At 46.2% G+C, this 21,133-nt stretch overlaps 1 protein-coding gene across 1 annotated transcript in view; it reads left to right on the forward strand.

Moving 5' to 3' along the window:
* Positions 1-21,133, forward strand: part of KIRREL3 (kirre like nephrin family adhesion molecule 3) — a 961,667-nt gene that overhangs the window by 558,980 nt on the left and 381,554 nt on the right. The gene's annotated exons all lie outside the window — the stretch shown is intronic.

Below are 21,133 nucleotides of genomic sequence, written 5' to 3' on the forward strand. Positions count from 1 at the left end.
TTGGAGGGTTTTATAAAACAGCACCAAAGGTTTAAAAGACGGTTTGGGGTGTCAGGGAAGGAAAAAAGGCGAGGACTGGCAAAGCATTCAACGCACTCCTTGGTATTGTGAACACCGCCATCAATGAATGCACAGTCCCACACGCTTTGAAGGCAGGTCTCATAGGACCCCTTCTAAAAAAACACGTGCTTGACTCAGAGGACCTTGCCAACCCATCGCATGCCCCCCGTTTATCAGAAGGTTTATTGAGAAAGTAGTTGAAACCCAACTAATTCCCAATATTGACCAGCTTGGCTTCTTCAGAAATTACCAATATGGCTTCTGCCCCAAATACAGAACAGAAAATGCAACCATCCACGTGGTGGACGATATTCCTCAAATCACCCAACTCAGGGGACTCGTTCCTCATAGTCCTCTTAGTCTTCTCGGTTCTTTCTACAGTCAACCACCCAACACTCCTCTCCCATCTCACAGAAGGGCTTCTTCAGAACCATCCTGAAATGGCACATGTCCTGGCTATGAAGCAGATACCAGCAGGGGCAGATGGACTTGTTCACAGCAACTGACTCCTGGTCACGTGTGCATTCCCCCAAAGTTGCATCCTCTCCCCAATCACCTTCAATGCATACATGAAACACTTGGGACCCCTCCTAATGACTCCAACATAGCCATCCACCAGTACGCTGATGATACTCAACCACGCCCTAAGGTCAGTGGCCTCCAGGACATGGATGCCTCTGCGAACACCAGGCCTCCACCCAAGCATGGATGCCAAATGCATACCTCAAACTGAACCTCACCAAGACCAAATTTGTACTCATCGGTCCAAAGCTAGACAACAACTTGTGCAACCATCCAAGTGGTGGACGATGTTCCTCAAATCACCCAACACAGGGGACTTGTTCCTCATAGTCCTCTTAGTCTTCTCGGTTCTTTCTACAGTCAACCACCCATCACTCCTCTCCCACCTCACAGAAGGGCTTCTTCAGAACCATCCTCAAATGGCACACGTCCTGGCTATGCAGAAGATACAAGCACAGGCAAATGGACTCGTTCACAGCCAACTGACTCCTGGTCACGCGTGCATTCCCCCAAGGGTGCATCCTCTCCCCAATCATCTTCAATGTATACATGAAACACTTGGGAGCCCTCCTAATGACTCCAACATAGCCATCCACCAGTACGTTGATGATACTCAACCACGCCCTAAGGTCAGTGGCCTCCACGACATGGATGCCTCTGCGAATGCCAAGCCTCCATCCAAGCATGGATGCCAAATGCATACCTCAAACTGAACCTCACCAAGACCAAATTCGTACTCATCGGTCCAAAGCTAAACAACAACTTGTGCAACCATGGCTGTGTGACATGCGCCTGTAAGGATCCACCCCACAAGTGTCACACTCAGCCAAATCTTTGAACTTCATTGTTGACTGTAGGCTTTCCTTCCAAAAGCGCATAGCCAAAAAATGCCCACCACATGGCTACAGATCTCCACATGCTTCAAAGTCAAACCGTTATCCCGCTCATGACTTCTACATGGTAGTCCAAGTCCTGTGATCTCACACACTGAAAGGTGAAACACCCTCCTTACTGTGCTTCCAGCCACCCACCTCACCTCAGCCCACCAAGCCACAGCCTGCCTCATTACAAGCCCCCACAAGTTCAACAGTATCTTTGCTACACTGCACACGCTGCTCTTAATCCGCCTCCTAGCCAGGATCATATACGAAACTGCGCGAAGCAGGCGTTAACCCGTCTTGAATGGAACGTCAACATACTTGGCAGCTAAGCTCCACACCTCTGGAGGCTCTCACGCCACACAAAGCGAAACCATCAAAAGGTTGGAGTCAAAGCTGGCCCACAAAGTGAAGACTCACAAGCAGCCCTTCTCCTGCCAGACCCCAACCATCTGGAAGTTAATCCCGGTAGAGGCTCGAAATGCCCCCACCATCCGCTAGTTCCGCAAACACTAAAACTGTAGCTCTTTCAACAATACCTGCCAGACGAATTAAAATCCTGCCTTCTCGCCTCCAACCACACTGCACTGCTTTATACAATGCCAAGACAAATGCTGGCATCCTCCAGTTGTAAAGTGCTCTACTGCTCTCGAGCTGGGTTCCCACTGTAAGCAATAACAAGAAATGAAATAAAAATAAAGAGTCAGGTGCGAGAGGAGTGGTGCTGGGGGAGCCGTCCTGAAGGGTTGATAACAAGCACTGATAGCCTGATAAATAAAAGAAAAGCACAATCGGACAATTAGCATCAGAATAGATTCCGCTTTACATGAAATGCCGTATTCAGCCAGCCCTTGAGTTTCTGCCCATGTTGAAAGAGAGTTTGTCACCGCCAATCACACCCATTCAAACCCAGCTGCACGTGCTCTGCTTCCACACACCACCAGCATCAACCCGCCCAGGAGCAGATGGTGGTAAAAATAATGATTAGTATTTTTTTTGTTCTTGCCCTCACAATAATACTTCCTGACAACAGAAGCGGCCCCCGGGGGAAGGGACCCATGACCCACCTCTTGCAACTCTCAGCTGCTTAATTAGCTGGAAGCGCCGCTGCGCAATATTACGCGCCGCCACCGATCGGCGGGAAATGGAGCAATCAGCAGAATGCAGGCAATAATTGCATTCCCAGTTTACAGGGTGCAGATATTAATTTTAAGGGGGTCAATTAATGTCTATGATACTAATTGCTCTGCTTTCTTATTTATGCCGCAGTGCAGGGCGTGGGGGTTGTGACGGGCACCAGCTCATAAGGGATACCACGTGAGTGCTCCCGCCGAATCCTCGCATGGGGCATTGCTGAAGCAGGGCTCCAAATAGAATTTTGAGGGAACGTGTCGCTTCACCGTAGATATGTTTCTGCGATAAAGGATTTTGAGCCTCATTACGAGTATGGCAGTAATTCTGTGGTTCATTCACTGAAAATGAATTAATGCCACTTAGTCAGGCAAAATTTCCGCTGATTACAAGTGGTGGTAGTAGTGTAAATCCCCATTTATTTTGGGTCCATTGGACCCAATGTTTTTTTTGGCGGAATTACCGCTGCAGTAATTCTGCCAACTCTGCCGATTTTTGGGTATTGAGTAGCAACATTTTTCTCCAGGGTTTCGATGGAGGTAAATCTTCGACTCAAAGCCAAAATGTAATTTGTAATTTGGCATAGTGGTAAAATTGGAGGTAACTAAATTACCTCCAATTTTACCACTTAGCACCGTACTCGTAATGAAGTCCTTTGTATCCCAATTTTTTTTTGTTTAAAAAAAAAACAGGGGTTACAGGAGTAAAATGGAAGGAAGGTGTGGCAAGCAAAGCATCCCGAATAGTGAAGCGATAGGGGGGGTAGCATACATGGGTTTAAAGACTGGAGTGGGGTGTCTGTACTTCTGCTCTCTATATGGTAGAGGAGAGGCACAGAGGACTCCAGCCAAGAGTCTCTATTATCGGTACGTGGTTGAGCAATCAAGGCCTAGCTCTCAGGAGGTGATGCAGGCTGGTTCTTAAGTACAGTGTAGTCCCCAAGCCCCAACAAAGGAATGTCCACACACTGTATTAGTTAAAACACAGTCTTTATATAATTAATGTTCAACGTTTTGTACAATATCACGATAACTCACTTTGTACTCGGTTATCTATAATGGCAAATATACATTTCTACGTGGTACCACTCTTACTATTAGATCTCATTAAAGTGCATCAACTTTATGGTTAAATGTTACACAAATCAGTCCATAAAGGAAACCAACAATAGATATAAGAGGGAAGCAGTTGGTTAGAAAAATAGGCAGAATACTTGCCCTGCTACCTAGACACAGTCCTTTGTTGATATCCCCCCACCTGGGCAACCTTTAAAGTAAAAATATACCAGAAGCCCAGTCCATATATTGTTCACAAGAGTCTTTTCAGTAGTTCAGCAACCCCAAAGTACCTGGTGTTGTAGAGTTACTCATCAGGAAATCGACGGCCCTTCTTGAGTGCACTCCCTTTAAGGCAGGAGCCACAGGTCATTGAAAGTCCAGCGATGAACAGGGTGAACTACAGAGGTGAAGTGGCTGCTTTGTTCCTAGCAGTGCTCATCGGCGACGGAGCGTAGACGTTCTGCAAGGATGAGGCGTGCGGGACACCTCGATGTAGATAGTTCAAGACCTCAAAGAGTTTGAAGAACTGTGGCCCAGCAAGGGCATCGAGTCGTCGGCGTCTTTGTGGTCTTTGGGTGGTGGAAAACCCACCGGCGGATGCTCCTCAGCGTGTCGACGGCCTGGCCGTCTCTGGCAGAATAAGGCGGGTGGCGGTGCAGACGAGCGAGGCCATGAATCAGAAGTTCTTAGGCAACGGGAGCACGCCGGCTCCGGTCGGCGACGGTGGTGGACAACAGCGTCTGGGCACTTCGCCTTGTGATTCCACAGAGGACCCCCTCTCCGGTCAGCAGCCTGACATAGGTCTGTCTACCGGGGAGCTTTGGCAAAGATCAGCTGGTGCACGATGGTCCCTCATAGCTCGGGAAGAGGGTGCCTTACGAGATCCTCTATGGGTCAGTCCTTGGAGACACAGCATCTTTCAGATTGATGAAGTAGAGCAGAATCAAGTCTTCTCTTCCAGCAGGGCGTTAAGGTTAAGCTTCAGTTTCAACTCCAGTTTCTCTTCAGCTTCTGAATACGAATTCTAGCAGTGAGAGGCCCCCAGATATACTAGTTGATCTCCCATTCAATCTGCTGGGCCACACTCAGGCAACCAATCTGTGGAATCAGAAAAATACAATATTACGGCTGTTACACCGAGCAAAGGAAAATACACTGACACAGGCTTATAAAGATTCCCAGAATCTTTATTACAAAACTGAACAGTATTCAACAAAGTACACAAATAGCTATTTGGCCGTCAATACATCACAGAGACCACCAGCAGGTCCAATATGAGCAGTGAGAGAATTTCCTAGCTGGACATCAGTGCTTTTATACAATTTGTAAAATTATGTCCAGCCCCCTTACAGGTTAATCATGCACTGGGCTAGGGTCGCGCCAGGTTCACTTTCCTAATTTACATATCTTGCGCATGCGGTTTACTCTTCAATACATTTACTAACACACTCCATTATTCTTCAATTTAACATTTACACTCTTTATATATTGCTTTAATACAGACCAAACAATGTTTTCCATGTTATATTTGGATAGCATTACTGTTCTTGTATACTTGTAGTTTAATATTGGCATTTCAAGTAATCCCCGCTCCGAGGTCAACAAAGGACAAGGTCTACATGACCTTAACATGTAGCCTGAAGGCAGGTTGGACATTAACTTCCCTACAGAGGTTGGAGACGTTAAGGCAAGAACAAGGACACACGAGACGGCCATTTTAGATTACAGGGTGACTTTGTATAAAACCCCAAAATGGCGGTTTCTAACATAAAATGGAGGCTTGATTCAAGATGGCGGCTTACATCAATTTCTAAGGTCAAGACCCTGCCGCAGAGAGTTATTCGTGTACAATTTTCAAGCAACTTGGCGTAGGCCAATATACATACAAATCGTTTGTAATAAGAGGCATAATTTAATATCCGGTTTGACAAACCCTCCTTTTGGCCTATGCCAAGTGCTAATCGACAAAGTATGCAATTGCACAGAAGGAGTGGGAATCACAGATACATTTTCAATAGGTAAAAAGTCCTCTAACGGATATGCTTCTTCCAGATACCATTACCCAAACCCAAAAGTCATTACAAATCCAGTAATTAGTACGAGAAGGCAATGTGGGGGTCCCCTTACATACTTGATCATTGTCTCTGCTAGTCATATTTTTATCTAAAAGTTCAGTACGAGCGGTAGCGGGTGCAGGCATCGTAGTCTTCAATCGAAAAAACACCAATTGTTCGTTTGCTGGCGACTCCAGTCGCGCGTCTTCTTAATGTCTTTCCCACAACCCTTAGCCGACAGAATCTTTCCGTACAATCGGGCCAAAAAGACAAGCCCTCAAATGATTTTTTCCAGTCGCACAGTCAGACCATGCTTTACATTTATTTCCTTGGGCGCAAATTATATTTGCCCGTTTCTGGTGAGAACAAAGTGTCGTCACTTCCTCCTGGAAGTGGTGAACGAACGGAAATGGGATCAAGAAAGGACTGATCCGGAAGTTCCACTGTTGGGGAGTGCGGAGACAAGATGGCCGTTTTGTCCGGCCCTGCGGATTCTGAAGCGGTCTCCGGTTCTCCCTTGTTGGTTGTTGCTGTTTCAGGCACGCGAGTTACAGCAGTGGGAAGAGATTCTGGGCCTCATTACACGGATGGCGGTAAGGATTTACCGGTACCGGTAAAATACCAGTACCGGTAAATCCTTACCGCCTTACTACGAGGTCCCTTTGCGGGTTGAGGGATTTAACGCCTGCTTTTTGCAGGCGTTAAAAACCAACCCACAAAGGGACCCAGGGAGCTAATTACGGTACCGCAATTTGCGGTACCGTAATTAGCGCCTTCCCCATTCCCATTGAGCCCTATGGGGCAAAAATGGGAATGGGGAAGGGCAATGGTGGAAGGGGGAATTACCGCCCCGCCAACCTTGGAATGGGGCGGTAATTCCCCTTTCCGCCAAGGCGGTGCCGGTATTTTACCAGCATGAACCATGGCGCTAATAGCGCCATGGTTCTCCGCCATCCGTGTAATGAGGCCCATTGTGTCTTCTGTATCGTATGGCACGGGCTGTGGGATCCGTTTGGTGTGCGTCACATGGATCCAGTGTTTTCGACCCGCTACCCGCACGGCAGTCTGGGTGACTAGCAGGACTTGGTAGGGACCCCTCCACCGAGGTGCAAGGCAAGATGACCTCTCAAATACAGGTAATGCCTCTCGCACCTGGTGATAAATAATTGAAAACAGATTTTTAGTCAACTGGTTACAGTAGTCTGAAAGAAGCACATTTTCTATGTCCCGAAGTGAGTGACTTTTTGGCATACCCCAAATATTAGCAGGTCTCCCCATTACCACCTCAAAGGGAGAGAGCCCAGTCTTAGTTTGAGGGGTCGTTCTCATCGATAGTAACACGATCGGTAAGGCGTCTGGCCATTTTAGCTTGGTGCCAGCACACGTCTTAGCGAGTTTGTTCTTTATAATGCCATTGTGCCTTTCCACTAATCCGGCACTCTGGGCATGTCTAGCTGAATGGAACCGTTTGTCAATCTGTAGTCCTTTGCAAATTTGCAGGACTACAGTGGCAATAAAGTGTGGCCCATTATCAGACCAGATGACTCTCGGCAGCCCGAACCTAGGAAAAAACTCTTTCAACAGAGTTTTTGCCGTGGTTATGGCCGTTGCATCTTTAACCGGGTAGGCTTCAACCCACTTACTAAATGCGCAAATAACAACCAATACATATTTAAGATTGTTACACCGTTCCATTTCAATAAAATCAAAGTGAATAACCTCAAACGGGACAGAAGGTGGAGCGGAACTTCCTCTAGGAGTCGAGGTAACTTTCCCTACATTGTGCTGCAAGCAAACCATGCAGTTCTGGACAAAACGCGCCGCAATTTTGAAAATCTTATCATTGGCCCATACACTGTGTAGCATTTTTGTTAGTTTCCTCGCACACACGTGTCGGACCATGAGCCATAATAACCATCATTGTAATGTAGGCGTCAGGAAGTACCCATTTCCCTTCAACATTGTCTACCCAACACCCATCATCATCCAATCTTCCTGCACCCTCGATCCATCTCTTAGTTTCCTCTATAGTAGCATCTGCTTGAATATCTTTTACAACATCAATACTTTCTGCCAAAGTGCAAACATGTACAACTTCTTTTACAGCGTACATTCCTGAACTGAAATCAGTGGCAGTCTGTTTAGCTATCTGATCGGCGAAGGCATTCCCTTTTCCTACATCATCTGTAACTTTTTGATGTGCTGAACATTTTATGATAGCTAACTGAATAGGGAGTGCAAGTGCTGAAAGCAATCGCACTATTAAAGTGCCATGCTAGATTTTCGTTCCGTGCGAGGTCAAGAAACCTCGTTCTTTCCAAAGTCTACCGAAATTGTGGGCCACCCCAAAGGCATACTGACTGTCAGTATATATATTCACTGTACGCCCTTCAGAAAGCTCACAAGCCCGAGTTAATGCTATCATTTCTGCGGCCTGCGCAGAGTTATGCATAATTCTTCTGGTTTCTACAACCGTGCTTAAAGTAGTGACAGCATAAGCAGCCGTGGATGTACCGTCTGGAAGTTTAAAACAAGAGCCATCACAAAATAGCTCTCCTTGAGGGCTATTCAAAGGTGTGTCTTTCAAATCAATTCTGCCTTTAGTCTCTTGTTCTGTCATATAAAGGCAATCGTGTGACGTATCGTCATCATCAACAATATTTTGTGAGACAGGTAAAAGTTCAGCCAGATTTAATACGCAACACCTCTGAATTTGAATGTGGGGAGCAAACAATATCAGTTCATATCTTGTCAATCGTGCAGAAGTGAGGTGTTGCATTTGAGTTCTATTCAATAGAATATCTACAGAGTGAAGTACCATTAGGGGTTAACGCATGACCCAGGACCATTCCCTCACTCTGTTTTACAGACACAGCAGCAGCAGCAACAGCGCACAAACATCTTGGCAAAGCGCATGCTACAGGATCAAGGGCGGAGGAATAGTAGCCGCACGGCCTATTCTTCCCTCCATGTTCCTGTGTTAACACAGCCAAAGCACATCCATCACGTTCATGCACAAACAATACAAAGGCCTTATCATAATTCGGAATTTCTAAAACCGGTGCCGAACACAGCGCGGATTTGAGCAAATCGAATGCTGTCTGGTGTTCCAAGGCCCATGGCAATGGCAAAGAAATGCCCTTCTTTGTCAAAGCCAGCATTGGTTTAATCGTTAACGAAAAGTTAGAGATCCACAATCTACAGTAAGAAGCCATACCTATCAAGGCTCTAACTTCCTTTTGCGTATTTGGGACAGACATACCAGAAATGGTCTTTATTCGTTCAGGTGTCAACCGTCTTCCCTCCTTTGACAGGAGATAGCCTAAATAGGTGACCTCCTGCAACAATATTGGAATTTCTTAAGTGAAGCTTAGTGGCCATGTTTTGCTAGATGACAAAGCAACAACACGGTGCCTTCTTTACAGGCACTCTCAGAATCAGCAGCCAAGAGGAGGTCATCTACATACTGTAGTAACGTGCAAGTAGTAGGCAACTCGAGGGTATCAAGCTGCTCTTTCAATGCCCTACTATAAATACTTGGACTCTCAGTGTACCCTTGTGGTGCACGAGTGAATGTAAACGAGCGTCCACCTAGGGTAAATGCAAACAAATACCTACTATCCTTGTGTATAGGAATACTGAAAAACGCGTTTTTAAGATCAACAACGCTAAAGTGAGTGGCAGAAGCCGGAATCATAGTTAATATCGTTGTAACATCAGGTACAATAGCAAATTGAGGAGCCACAATTTTGTTAATAGCGCGTAAATCAATTATAAAACGAAAGGAAATCGCATTATCACCTTTTTTGTATACTGGCAAAATGGGGCTGTTACATATGCTACCCGTAATCTCCTCAATTACTCCACGATGTACAAAATCAGAAACTATACATTTCAAAGCCTGTTCGCCTTCAACTGAAATCTTATATTGTGGGATGCGAGGCAATTTTACTCCATGTTTCAAAATAATTTTAACAGGTTCAATTTGGAGAATGCCCACATCATTATCATCGATTGCCCATAAGCATTCTGGAACATAACTAAATTCTGGCGGTAAAGGTCGAGTCAAAAACTGAGAGGCGAGTGATTGCTGGGGTGAAATTGTTAGCCGAATCCCATCCGGAGAACAATGAATTACTGCGTGTAATGCCTTCAACAAATTTAGCCCCAGCAAGTTCTCCCCACAGTTTGTGGTAAGTAAAAATGGACACTGTTCCGTGAAGGGACCCAGTGTTATCGGTACCAGCAAAGAGACCGGACAAGCCTGAAAACCCTACGGAAACGTTGGATTGCCCTGTTAGGGGAATATTTGGAACCCGTGAATGGTCAATGGAACATTTCTGTGCTCCCGTATCTACTAAAATAGATGCTTCCTATTTCCCACCGCCATCTCAACGTAGGGGCCTTTCTGATGAACGGGAATAGGTGTAGGTTTCAAATCCTGCTTCGGGCAATCCTAGCGGAACAAAATATTATCAAAAAGGAGTTCTTCAGAGAGGTACGCGGCAGAAGGGTGATTGAAAATGTTTCTATTATCCACATTCGAAACTTGCTTATCTTGTGAAGGAGATTGCTGTGATTCTGGTGCAAACTGACCTCTGCCAGGGCCCCCTGCACCTGGGCGACCTCTGGATCATCTAGCCATGTTCCCAAATGACCTTTGCTGTAAGGTCGGGCATTGTGCGCGCCAGTGGCCTTCCTGCCGGCAGTAGGCACACTGATTAATGGTTACTGGAGCCAAGGGCGCACTTCCCTGTGGAATGTACTGACCTCTAAATTGATTACCCCCTCTAGGGTTTCTAACGATCTGCTGCAATAAAACTTTAGTTTTCAAGTCACCCTTTTTTTTCTCAAGCTTCTCTTTTTCAGTGTTTACACAATTTTCAAAATACTGAGCCATATGCAATACTTCTGATTGGGACTTCGCCTGCCAAGTGCTTTCAAATGACATATTCTGTAACTGGATGTCAGGCAGCAATCCACGTACAAATTTGTCGACAAACAACCTTTTCCCTGACTCTGTGCCCAAATCTTGTCCACTGAAATCCGAGAATACCTGCTCGAACCGATTGAAAAAATTGGTAGCACCCTCAGACTTTCCTTGGACACAGGCCGTAAGCTTGTCCCATATGATTCTTTTTTCTGGAACCATAGTTTTCAATTTTATAATAATTCTATCAGGCAAGGTTAATATCACTTGAGGTGGTCGTTCGCCAGCTGGTCTTTCTCTGTCCAGCCTAGTCATGTTATCCCATGTATCTCCCAACCCAGGTATGTCATCTATAGTCCTAATGTGCTTCCACAAATCGACTGGCAGGAGTACGGGAAATAATAGGTCAATATAATAGGTCAATATCACTTAAAGTGAATACCGACGACTGTAAGACCGACTCTATTTCTTTAAAGTATCCGGTCGGATTTTTTCGTTTATCAGGAATAGATTGCTTTATGGTGTTCACTTCCTGTCTTGAAAACGGGACGTGAACAAACTGTGAAACGTAATGTGCAGGAATTTCTCCGGCTAATATACCTAATGCAGCATCAGCCGCAATCTCAACTTTTGGGACAAATGTCGGAGGCACCTCTCTCATAGGCAACTGAGAAGTAGGCAGCTCCGAACGCTTACTAAGCAACAGAGCCAAGTCAAGCGCTAAGGCAGTCAAAGAAGTATCAATCGAAAAAGCTCTCTTATAAACACTCAACAATTCTGCGGGACAACAAATCTTTCTTCTTACACACTCATTCTGCAGATGCTCTACCATCACCTGTATCACTTTCTTTTGCATTTCCCCACTGTGATGCTGGAAATGCATCAGAGGGACAGGACCTCCGTATCCTTTTCCTTTACTGATTTTTTGAGGGGGTAAAACAATTATTTCCATTCCCAATTATGGTATTATTGGGGAGAGTGAAAATATATTTTAACTCTTAAAGAAATATCTTTTTTGAAATCGGTCAGTAACAGAGCACCTTCATCTGTCATTGCTCTGCCGGTGATATCTGCATGGGGCTTTAGGGGTGGAAGGAGGAGCCAAGCTCCTATGTGGTAGGTGCCTCCTTTTGTTGGGAGAATTTTACCTCCCTATTTTGTTTATTGTGATTGTTTGACAGTCCTTAGGGAGAAAAAGTGGCTGGTACTCCGCTTATCTGGAAGACTTCCGGTAGCATTCAGATTTTCCCCCGTGATCTGCTTATCTGCCTTTTAACCCCTTAACTGCTGAACTTTAATCAAGTCTATGTAAACAGGACATAGCGCAGACGCCTAAAGAAAAGGGGTCTGATCCCCGTCCCATGGTACTTATGTCCCTTTCCACACTCGTGCATACCCCAAGCTTCTGTCGTCTAATTAAAGTGGTGCCAGGAGTGTTCCCGGGGGTTTGTGGAATTCCATAAATCACGTGGTAATGTGTGCATAGACAGGGCCATGCATGGCATTCCCTTCTGCAAGAATACTGTGTGACTTCTTTAATTGCATTCTACTTATTCCCATTTAGCAGTCATCATTATTGTCCATTTTGAGATCTTTTTCTAAATCCACTCTGACCTTTATGGAATATTCCAGAGCTCGAGTGCCTTGCTTTCTGAGGTAAATAGGCAGTAGAGTGCCTTAAAGCAGGGGACGCAGCCACCAGCGCAGAACCCTCCATAGTCTGGAGAGGTCTGTCAGGACGAGAGCAAGGAAAGAAAATGTCACTAGGAGCAAAGATGACAGCCAAGGGGGAACACTCGAGGCAAATCAAGATAGGGGGTAAGGTCACAGTAGGCAAGGCAGGGGAAGTAAGAGAAGGTCTCGGTAGGCAAGGCAAGACTGGAGGCAAGGCAATCAGGCAGGAAGCAAGGCCAGGAATCAAGAGGTAAGGTAACAGCAGTCAAGGCAGGAGGCAAAGTAAGGAAGCAAGGTAAGGTCTTGTTAACCAAGGCAAGATAGGAGGCAAGGCTCAGAAACCCAAAGACCAATGCATGGTAGAGAAGAGGGCAAGGCAGAGCCTGGCAAAGAAAGATAGTAACTCAGGCAGGAAGTAAGGCAAGGAATCAAGAGGTAAGGTAACAGTGGTCAAGGCAGGAGGCAAAGTAAGGAAGTAAGGTAAGGTCCTGTTAACCAAGGCAAGATAGGAGGCAAGGCTCAGGAACCCAAAGACACATGCATGGTAGAGAACAGGGCAAGGCAGAGCCTGGCAAAGAAAGATAGTAACTCAGGCAGGAAGCAAGGCCAGGAATCAAGAGGTAAGGTAACAGTAGTCAAGGCAGGAGGCAAAGTAAGGAAGCAAGGTAAGGTCTTGTTAACCAAGGCAAGATAGGAGGCAAGGCTCAGGAATCCAAAGGCACATGCATGGTAGAGAACAGGGCAAGACAGAGCCTGGCAAAGAAAGATAGTAACTCAGGCAGGAAGCAAGGCCAGGAATCAAGAGGTAAGGTAACAGTGGTCAAGGCAGGAGGCAAAGTAAGGAAGCAAGGTAAGGTCTTGTTAACCAAGGCAAGATAGGAGGCAAGGCTCAGGAACCCAACTACACATGCATGGTAGAGAACAGGGCAAGGCAGAGCCTGACAAAGAAATATAGGGACTCAGGCAGGAAGCAAGGCCAGGAATCAAGTGTGAGGTAAGGTCACAGTAGGCAAGGCAGGGGAAGTAAGAGAAGGTCTCTGCATACATGGCAAGATAGGAGGCAAGGCAAGGGCTGAGCAGCCCAAAGATATCAGCGTGATAGAGAACAGGGAAAGGCAGTGTGGGGTACAGTGTGGCAAAATGACTACTGTTCTGCATGAGTACAGGGGTGAGTAGTGGGTGCAGCTCCTACTCACCCCTACACTAAGTAGACCTCCTTCACCTCTTGTGGTAACGTGGTTGGAGGACATCGGGGGGGGGTGCTAGGAAGCATCCAAACAACAATAGCACTGTAGTACCAAAATAATTGAATGTCCGATCAAGGATCTAAAAAAAAACATCAATTTCAAAGCCCTTTTAAGGGTGTTCGTGTGCCTCTACAAGATCGAGACTGTCTTCTATGGTACTCTTTAACTGCCCGGTGGAAAAAACTACAGGGCTTTTGTTCAACGCAAGAAAAGGCTCACAGGCAGGATGCATGGCATGTCAGGAGGCAAATCAATGACTGAAGAGCCTAAACAAACAGGCATAATACACAAAAGGGCAAGGCTGAGCAGGGCAAAACAAGGCAGGAACTCAGGTAAGAGTCAAAGCCAGGACTTGGGCACAAGGACTCAGGAAGCAAAATATGAGGCAATGCAATGACTCAGGAGTCAAAAGAAGGATCCAGAAAGTAGGGCAAGGGCTTAGCAGGCAAGAACAGTATGAGACAGGCCAGGAATCAAGAGTCTACTGCCAAGGGCATGATTCGGAACATGCCAAGGCATAACACGAGAAAGCAAGGCAGGAACTGAGGCAGGAGGGAGGAAAGGACTCAAGAGAAAAGCACTACTAGAGTCCACGAAAGGGCTCAGAGGCCCTCAGGCTCAGACATGCTAAGGACAGTGGCAAGGTGGAGGATGACAAAGCAAGGCGAGCAAGAGGGAACTTCATTTGGCGGTCCCCCAGCAGACCCCCAGCCCAAACATGGCATGAACTTGTGCGTTTCAAACGGAGCCAGCCCTCTGCGTGTGGCTGTTCCTTTCCTGTGAGTTGCTTCATATCCAGAACCCATGCTTTGTTGGCACTGGACACCTCACTTTTTGGATCTACTGTGTTGTCTTAAGATCTGGATCCTTGTGAGATGTTCTGCAGTGCAGTTCCCAGGTCGTCCCAACCACTCCCCAAAAGTAGATGTTTCATAAACTGGAACACAGTGGCTATCAGGTTTTGCCCCAAACAAAAGGACCAACATGGTTCAGATTTTCTTTTGAAGAAGAGGGGAGATTCGCTATTGACATTTGTTCCAGTTTCTTAATTGCCAGGAAGTAGGTTCTGTGATTGGCTGATGAATGGGACGTTTGCATACATTTTATCCAGCATCCTTCTCAACGGGCCAGTCTTCAATCTCCTGTAATGTGTTCACCAATGATAGAAAGATAATAGGATGAGCAGCCTACAGGCCTACAGGCATAAAGGCAACCTACAGGCATACAGGCAGGCTACAGGCAGCTAACAGGCATACAGGCAGCCTATAGGCTTACAGGCAGCCTACAGGCATACAGGCAGCCTACAGGCTTACAGACAGCCTACAGGCCTGCCTACAGGCCTACAGGCATACGGGCAGGCTACAGGCATACAGGCAGGCTACAGGCAGCTAACAGGCATACAGGCAGCCTACAGGCAGCCAACAGGCATACATGCAGCCTACAGACATACAGGCATACAGGCAGGCTACAGGCATACAGGCAGCCTACAGGCAGCCTATAGGCTTACAGGCAGCATACGGACAGCATACAGAAAGCCTACAACTTCGTCTGAATAATTATCACCCGCAAACTGAAAATGAAAGGACATCCGGTTTGGGACGAACCAAATTCACTTTTCTCAAAGACAAATCTAACAAAATAAACCAAAATTGGGCTTATGCTGGAAAATGCAAATAGCGTCCAATTTTTTACTTAGAATAAATAAAATTAGTAGCATCAGCAAATCCATTCTTCAAAAGGCAACCAATTTGAGGAATGGTAGTTGATTCAGGAAATACCTTATTAAATTTGTTTAAAAGGTCAAATCTTTTAATCTTAAAAGACAAAAATGATTTGTAAAAAAAAGGTACATTCTTTTTAAAGAAACAATGAATACATTTTAATTTACTCAAACCTCTTGTTTAGAGGCAAATAAGCACATTTTCTAAATTTTCAATCCGATTTGAAGTCTGCCAGTGGAGGAAATGAATAATGATAGCCGGTGGTTGGAGGAATCCTTCGAGCTCTCGCGGCGTACTCAAGAAGCCGATTGGTGGGCAGGACAGGGCTGACGTGCGTGTATAGTCACAGAGAGCGGACTCAAATATCACTAAGTGTGATCAGAATGGATCCGGCGCGAGACAAGACATCCATCTCTTGCTCCCAGGGAGGAAAGACCCCGGCCACAAAACACGTTAGGAGATGATGACTACGGCCTACAAAGCCCGCCGCGGCAGGAGACGGATGTGCAAAGTGCAACGAGCTGTGTGGGAGTGCGGATCCGGGAAGCCTGAGCAAAGCGGGTTCAGGAGAAGCCGCGGGGCAGGAGAAGACCCTCGGGGATGCAGGCGGTAATGTCGCAGAAGATACACAAACTGTGAAATTCAATTTTCCCTTGATGAGAAAAATATATATATATATGTATCACGCAGGATACATTCTCTGTTTTTGATAGACTTGTCGCGGCTCCTTCAAAACTTGTCGGCGCTAAAAGCAAAACAGCCCTCCGGGGTCTGGGTTGCTGTTCTTTCAAGATGATGGACTCATGGTAGCAATTGCCTGCAAACGTTAGGGTCGGCTCTTGGCGACATCAGCCATCTCCGCGCTGTGCTTTCTCTAATGAGGCGGGCCTGGTTTATTTTTAAGGCTCTTGAAGGCAGAGTACTCTGGTAATGTTACTGAGCAAAGCCTGTCAGAGGCTAGGCGGTCACTGCGCAGGAACCCTCTGGGGATCTGTCGAGGAACCTCAATTCTGACCTGCGCTCACCCCACTTCTGCTGCAGCGGCAAGAACCAAGGTAGCTGAGCCCACGCTATTAATGCCTGACTTATGACACCTAATTACTCCTGCGGTGGAGGGAGGAATACTGAGTGCTGTCTGAGTGCCTCAAGCAGAGCTCTGCATTGAGCGCGGCTGTCCGATGCGTGGAACCGCGGCCACAGAATTATATAGTGCGCAACGTCCATGTAAAACCACGGCAGCTCAACCAATACCCCACGTTTCCAACCCCTAGTACCCTCTGTTATATTAGGCAGGATACCTTCATGAGTTGAAAGTAATTTATCGGTTCGATATAGGATCTGTGTGCTAATGACCACTCCAAATTTAGCCAAAAGTTAATTTGATGTTATAGTCCGGCAGCGAACACCCTTTCCCCAAACCCACCCACTAGGGTTTGAAATATATGAGAAAAAGAATCAAGAAAAGTCGGAAGTGTGACTCGCACTCAGGGTGTGATCTCTCTACACAATTGGTAATATTCTGTATATGCATACTTATGAACAAAAAACTAGCAGTTCTGTTAGTGTGTAGGATTTATTCCAATCTGCACAGCCAACACGTGTTTCGACCTAGTGGTCGTTTTCAAGGCCTGTTTCCAGTTTAATGATACGTTAATGGCTGTGTTTTCTTGTATAACGAAATTAGATGAGCGATATGTGATTTTAATGGGGCTGCGTGGACTAGATAGTCGTTGACTGCCTCATCTGAGATCAGAATGTATTTCCCAGCCGCTAAATACCACCTGCGTCTAAGAATGTTTGGAGCTACCAGACAGCCATTCAATTCTCCAGATCCAGGAGGGATTTTTAGTTGGAAGCAATCTATATCACTTTGAATAGGCTAACGTAAAGAATTTGGGATTGATCCCTCAGACAATTCTCGTGCGACCGAATTCGGTAGATGCAGGCGGTATTTAGCGGCTGGGAAATGTATTCTGATCTCAGATGAGGCAGTCAACGACTATCTAGTCCACGCAGCCCCATTAAAATCACATCGCTCATCTAATTTCTTTATACAAGAAAACACAGTCCTGTAAGGTATCATTAAACTGGAACCAGGCCTTGAAAACAACCACTAGGTCGAAACACGCGTCGGCTGTGCAGATTGGAATAAATCCTACACACTAACAGAACTGCTCGTTTTTTGTTCATAACTGTGCATATACAGAATATTACCAATTGTGTAGAGACATCACAACCTGAGCGCGAGTCGCCATTCCCACTTTTCTTGATTCTTTTACCTACATAAGTTAACCACATACTACTCACCACGCAGCTGGCACCCCACATTTGTAACTCCCCAGCGCTATAGGACACCGTTCACCCTTGCTCCAGGATACCTACATAGGTCACATATTATTTTCTTTCCCAATTTTGTAACCGCTACACCTCAAGTTGACCTCACTACCACCTAACGCTATGACCTCCAGGTTCCGGAAACCTAACCTAACCTAATAATGGGGTTGTGTCCAGAGCAGAAATGATGGCTTTCAGGACTACTTGGGTCCCTTGAGCAGATCTTCCAGAGGGCAAGAGTCCCCAGTCTTGAAGTCAAGGGCCTTTGAGATTCTAGACTTTGCTATTGGGCCACAGCCCTTGGAGGCACAATCCTTGTTGGTGCAGCCCAGAAATGCTCAAATCCACAGTCCACAAGCACCCCTCATTCAAACATGCCAGTTAGGTGAGCAAAGTCCAAGCTCCGAGCCGCCCAACTGGTCATCTGTTGCATGATGGTAAGAGTGCTCTCATAAATTGGCAAGCGAGTAGGGCTGCGCCCATCAACCAACCAGAGAGGACAATTCTCTCAGACTACCAGGAGATCCACTGTGAGTGAAATGACACGAAATAGATTTCATTGGAGGTTATTGGTATATTTTTGCTCCGTCTGAAAACGTGTTAGATCCATTAACCGCTCTTCGAGCAAACTACACACTGAAGATAGGCCCCTGTTGTGGGTATCAAGAGACACCATTTTGGAGGGCCACCAATTTCCTATCCCGTGCTTTACCTTTGCTATGTACTCTACTCTGGTAGCTCAGTGGGTTTGTTCCAATTAACGTAAAGCAAGACACTAATCCCAGAATGCATTAGGCTGTTAAATGACAAAAGAGGTGCAGAAATCAGTACTTTTGGCCGTATGGACTCACCTGTCAACCTTCAAGGACTCAATGAGTTTCATGTCAACCAAAAAGAACGGAGCTTATTTACCGAGGCATGAATTTAAGAAGTCCCCGTCTCTTTCAACATCAGACCCCAATTCCCTGAGGAAGACCATGTTTACTGTTCAAGAGTCCCTGGTAACTTCCAGAACGACAGCCAGCAATGTCCCTCGAAGAGCTGGTCCTGGTGAGGATTACGGTCCGACTGTGCCTGATATAAGAAGCCCAGAAGATAAAAATACGGATGATTTGATGACCCCTGAAAGGTCTGCAGGTTTTGTGACAATGCACCCAAAGAGAAGAAGTGGAAAAGATGGGACGGTCCTTCTTGGAGATGGGTTACCGCGTGGGGCGTTGGTTGCTCACACCCATATTATTTGCAGTCGACCTGACACCATCAGGAGAACATGAGTCTACATCCTGGATCAACCAAGTGGCCAATGGAACCAAACCATTAATCACAGGTAATGCTAGGTACACACGCCCACCCATGGCAGCTCCCAAGGAACCAGAGCCCCCTGTCTTCCACACACCAGCACAGTTATAGGGGCCGCATCGACGTGGTCTCTAATGTTCAGCTATGAAGGGAGAGACGCGCCACCGAGAAGCCACGCGACGCCACCCGGGAGCTTAAACTGAGTAGCGTACCTGAATGTAATGTGGTGGTAACTTGGGCGTTCACTACCAAAAGTCCACCTGATGTTTGCATAAGGAAACTGTGTACTGCCACCATCCCTGAAGGCAGGGAGGGATTTCACAGCAACTGTTCCTGCTGTAGCTGTAGCACAGTGTGTGTGTGTGCCTATCTCCTATGTGTAGAAGCGTACACACCACCCCGTGCAAGAGGTCACAGGTGTAAGCGTGGGCTCCCTCTTGTGCTGGTGTGATGTGGGCAAAGCTTGCCCTGTTGTTCTTCTCGCACGCTTTATGCTGGGGCGGGCAGAGCTGCTGCTGGCGCTGCCTTTTCTGGATGTAAGTTGAGGAGCTCATTTTCCAGGCTTCCCATCTAGCCCCCTTAGCAAGAGCTGAGTTCAGACTTTTTGTTTAGTGCACAATATTACACTTTTGCAAAAGTACATATGCTGCACTTGTTCAATGTGCAGCTTAAATATTCAAGAGTCGCCAGGCCATTCCTTTAAACAAGTCGTTTTATGGAGCTAGAAATATACGGATCTCAGCAAAAATTCAGAAAATATAATTACAGACTTATCAATACATCAGTCTAATGGTACAGCTGCAGAAGGGTAGTGATCAGTAAGCAGGACTTCCAGCAGGGGTGTACATTGTGGGGGCCACCCCTTCCTTTTAATCGCATTCACAACCCGAGGAAAACCTTTGCAAAGTCAGTGGAAACGCTACTGTCCACGACTGACCAGAGAAAAACCTCGTATCACCGGGGTAACGTTCATGGACAAACCAGTGGCATCATGGCTGACCACAGAGAAACCACAGACCACTCGGGTAAATATTCAGCATACGCCTAGGGCACCCACGGTTGACTATAGACAAACCACACATAACCATGGTCAATATCATGGGCAAACTGTGGTCATCCAAGCTGACCACAGAGAAACCACAGATAACTGTAGTAAATATCATGGGCAAACTGTGGTCATCCAAGCTGACCACAGAGAAACCACAGATAATGTGGGAAATATCATGGACAAACTGTGGTCATCCAAGCTGACCACATAGAAACCACAGATAACTGTAGTAAATATCATGGGCAAACTGTGGTCATCCGAGCTGACCACAGAGAAACAACAGAACACTCGGGTAAATATTCAGCATACGCCTAGGGCACCCATGGTTGACTATAGACAAACCACACATAACCATGGCAAATATCATGGGCAAACTGTGGTCATCCAAGCTGACCACAGAGGAACCACAGATAACTGTGGGAAATACCATGGACAAACTGTGGTCATCCAAGCTGACCACAGAGAAACCACAGACCACTCGGGTAAATATTAAGCATACGCCTAGGGCACTCACGGTTGACTATAGACAAAACACACATAACCATGGTAAACATCATGGGCAAACTGTGGTAATCCAAGCTGACCTTTAAGAAACCACAGAATACTGTGGCAAGAATCAGAAATAAACAGTGGCCACACATAGCTGACCATGAACAAACCACCTGTAACCACGGTAAATTACACCTGTGGTCACCCTCACTGACCACTGGGAAAACACAGACACCTGTAATAAATATCACAGACAAAACATGGTCATCAATAGCTGACTACAGAGAATCCACTTGCAATGGTGGACCGTGGTCATCCAGGCCAACCATGGAGAAACCACCAATCCCACCACCAATACCTACTAAGACTTTCCTGGCCAAAGTGTGGTCATTCATGGTCAACCACAAAAAAAATCACTTATCACCATGGTAAATGTCATGGATAATCCATTATCAATCCTCACTGACCACAAAGAAACCATATACAACTATGGGAAATATCATGGACAAAGCATTTTCAATCATCTGTTATGAAAATATGTTCAGCCTGATTGACAGCAATGGTGCCCACCTTGGTTTGTTAGTGCAGAAAGCTTGGTTAATCTTGACAGAAAGTGCTGCAACCTAGGGTCTCCTCAGAGTCTGACCTGGGCTATGTTAATGTATAATCAAGTAGTAATAGTCCCAGA

Source organism: Ambystoma mexicanum, chromosome 9 (assembly GCF_040938575.1).
Source record: "Ambystoma mexicanum isolate Mex_15411 chromosome 9, UKY_AmexF1_1, whole genome shotgun sequence".
NCBI lineage: Eukaryota > Metazoa > Chordata > Amphibia > Caudata > Ambystomatidae > Ambystoma > Ambystoma mexicanum.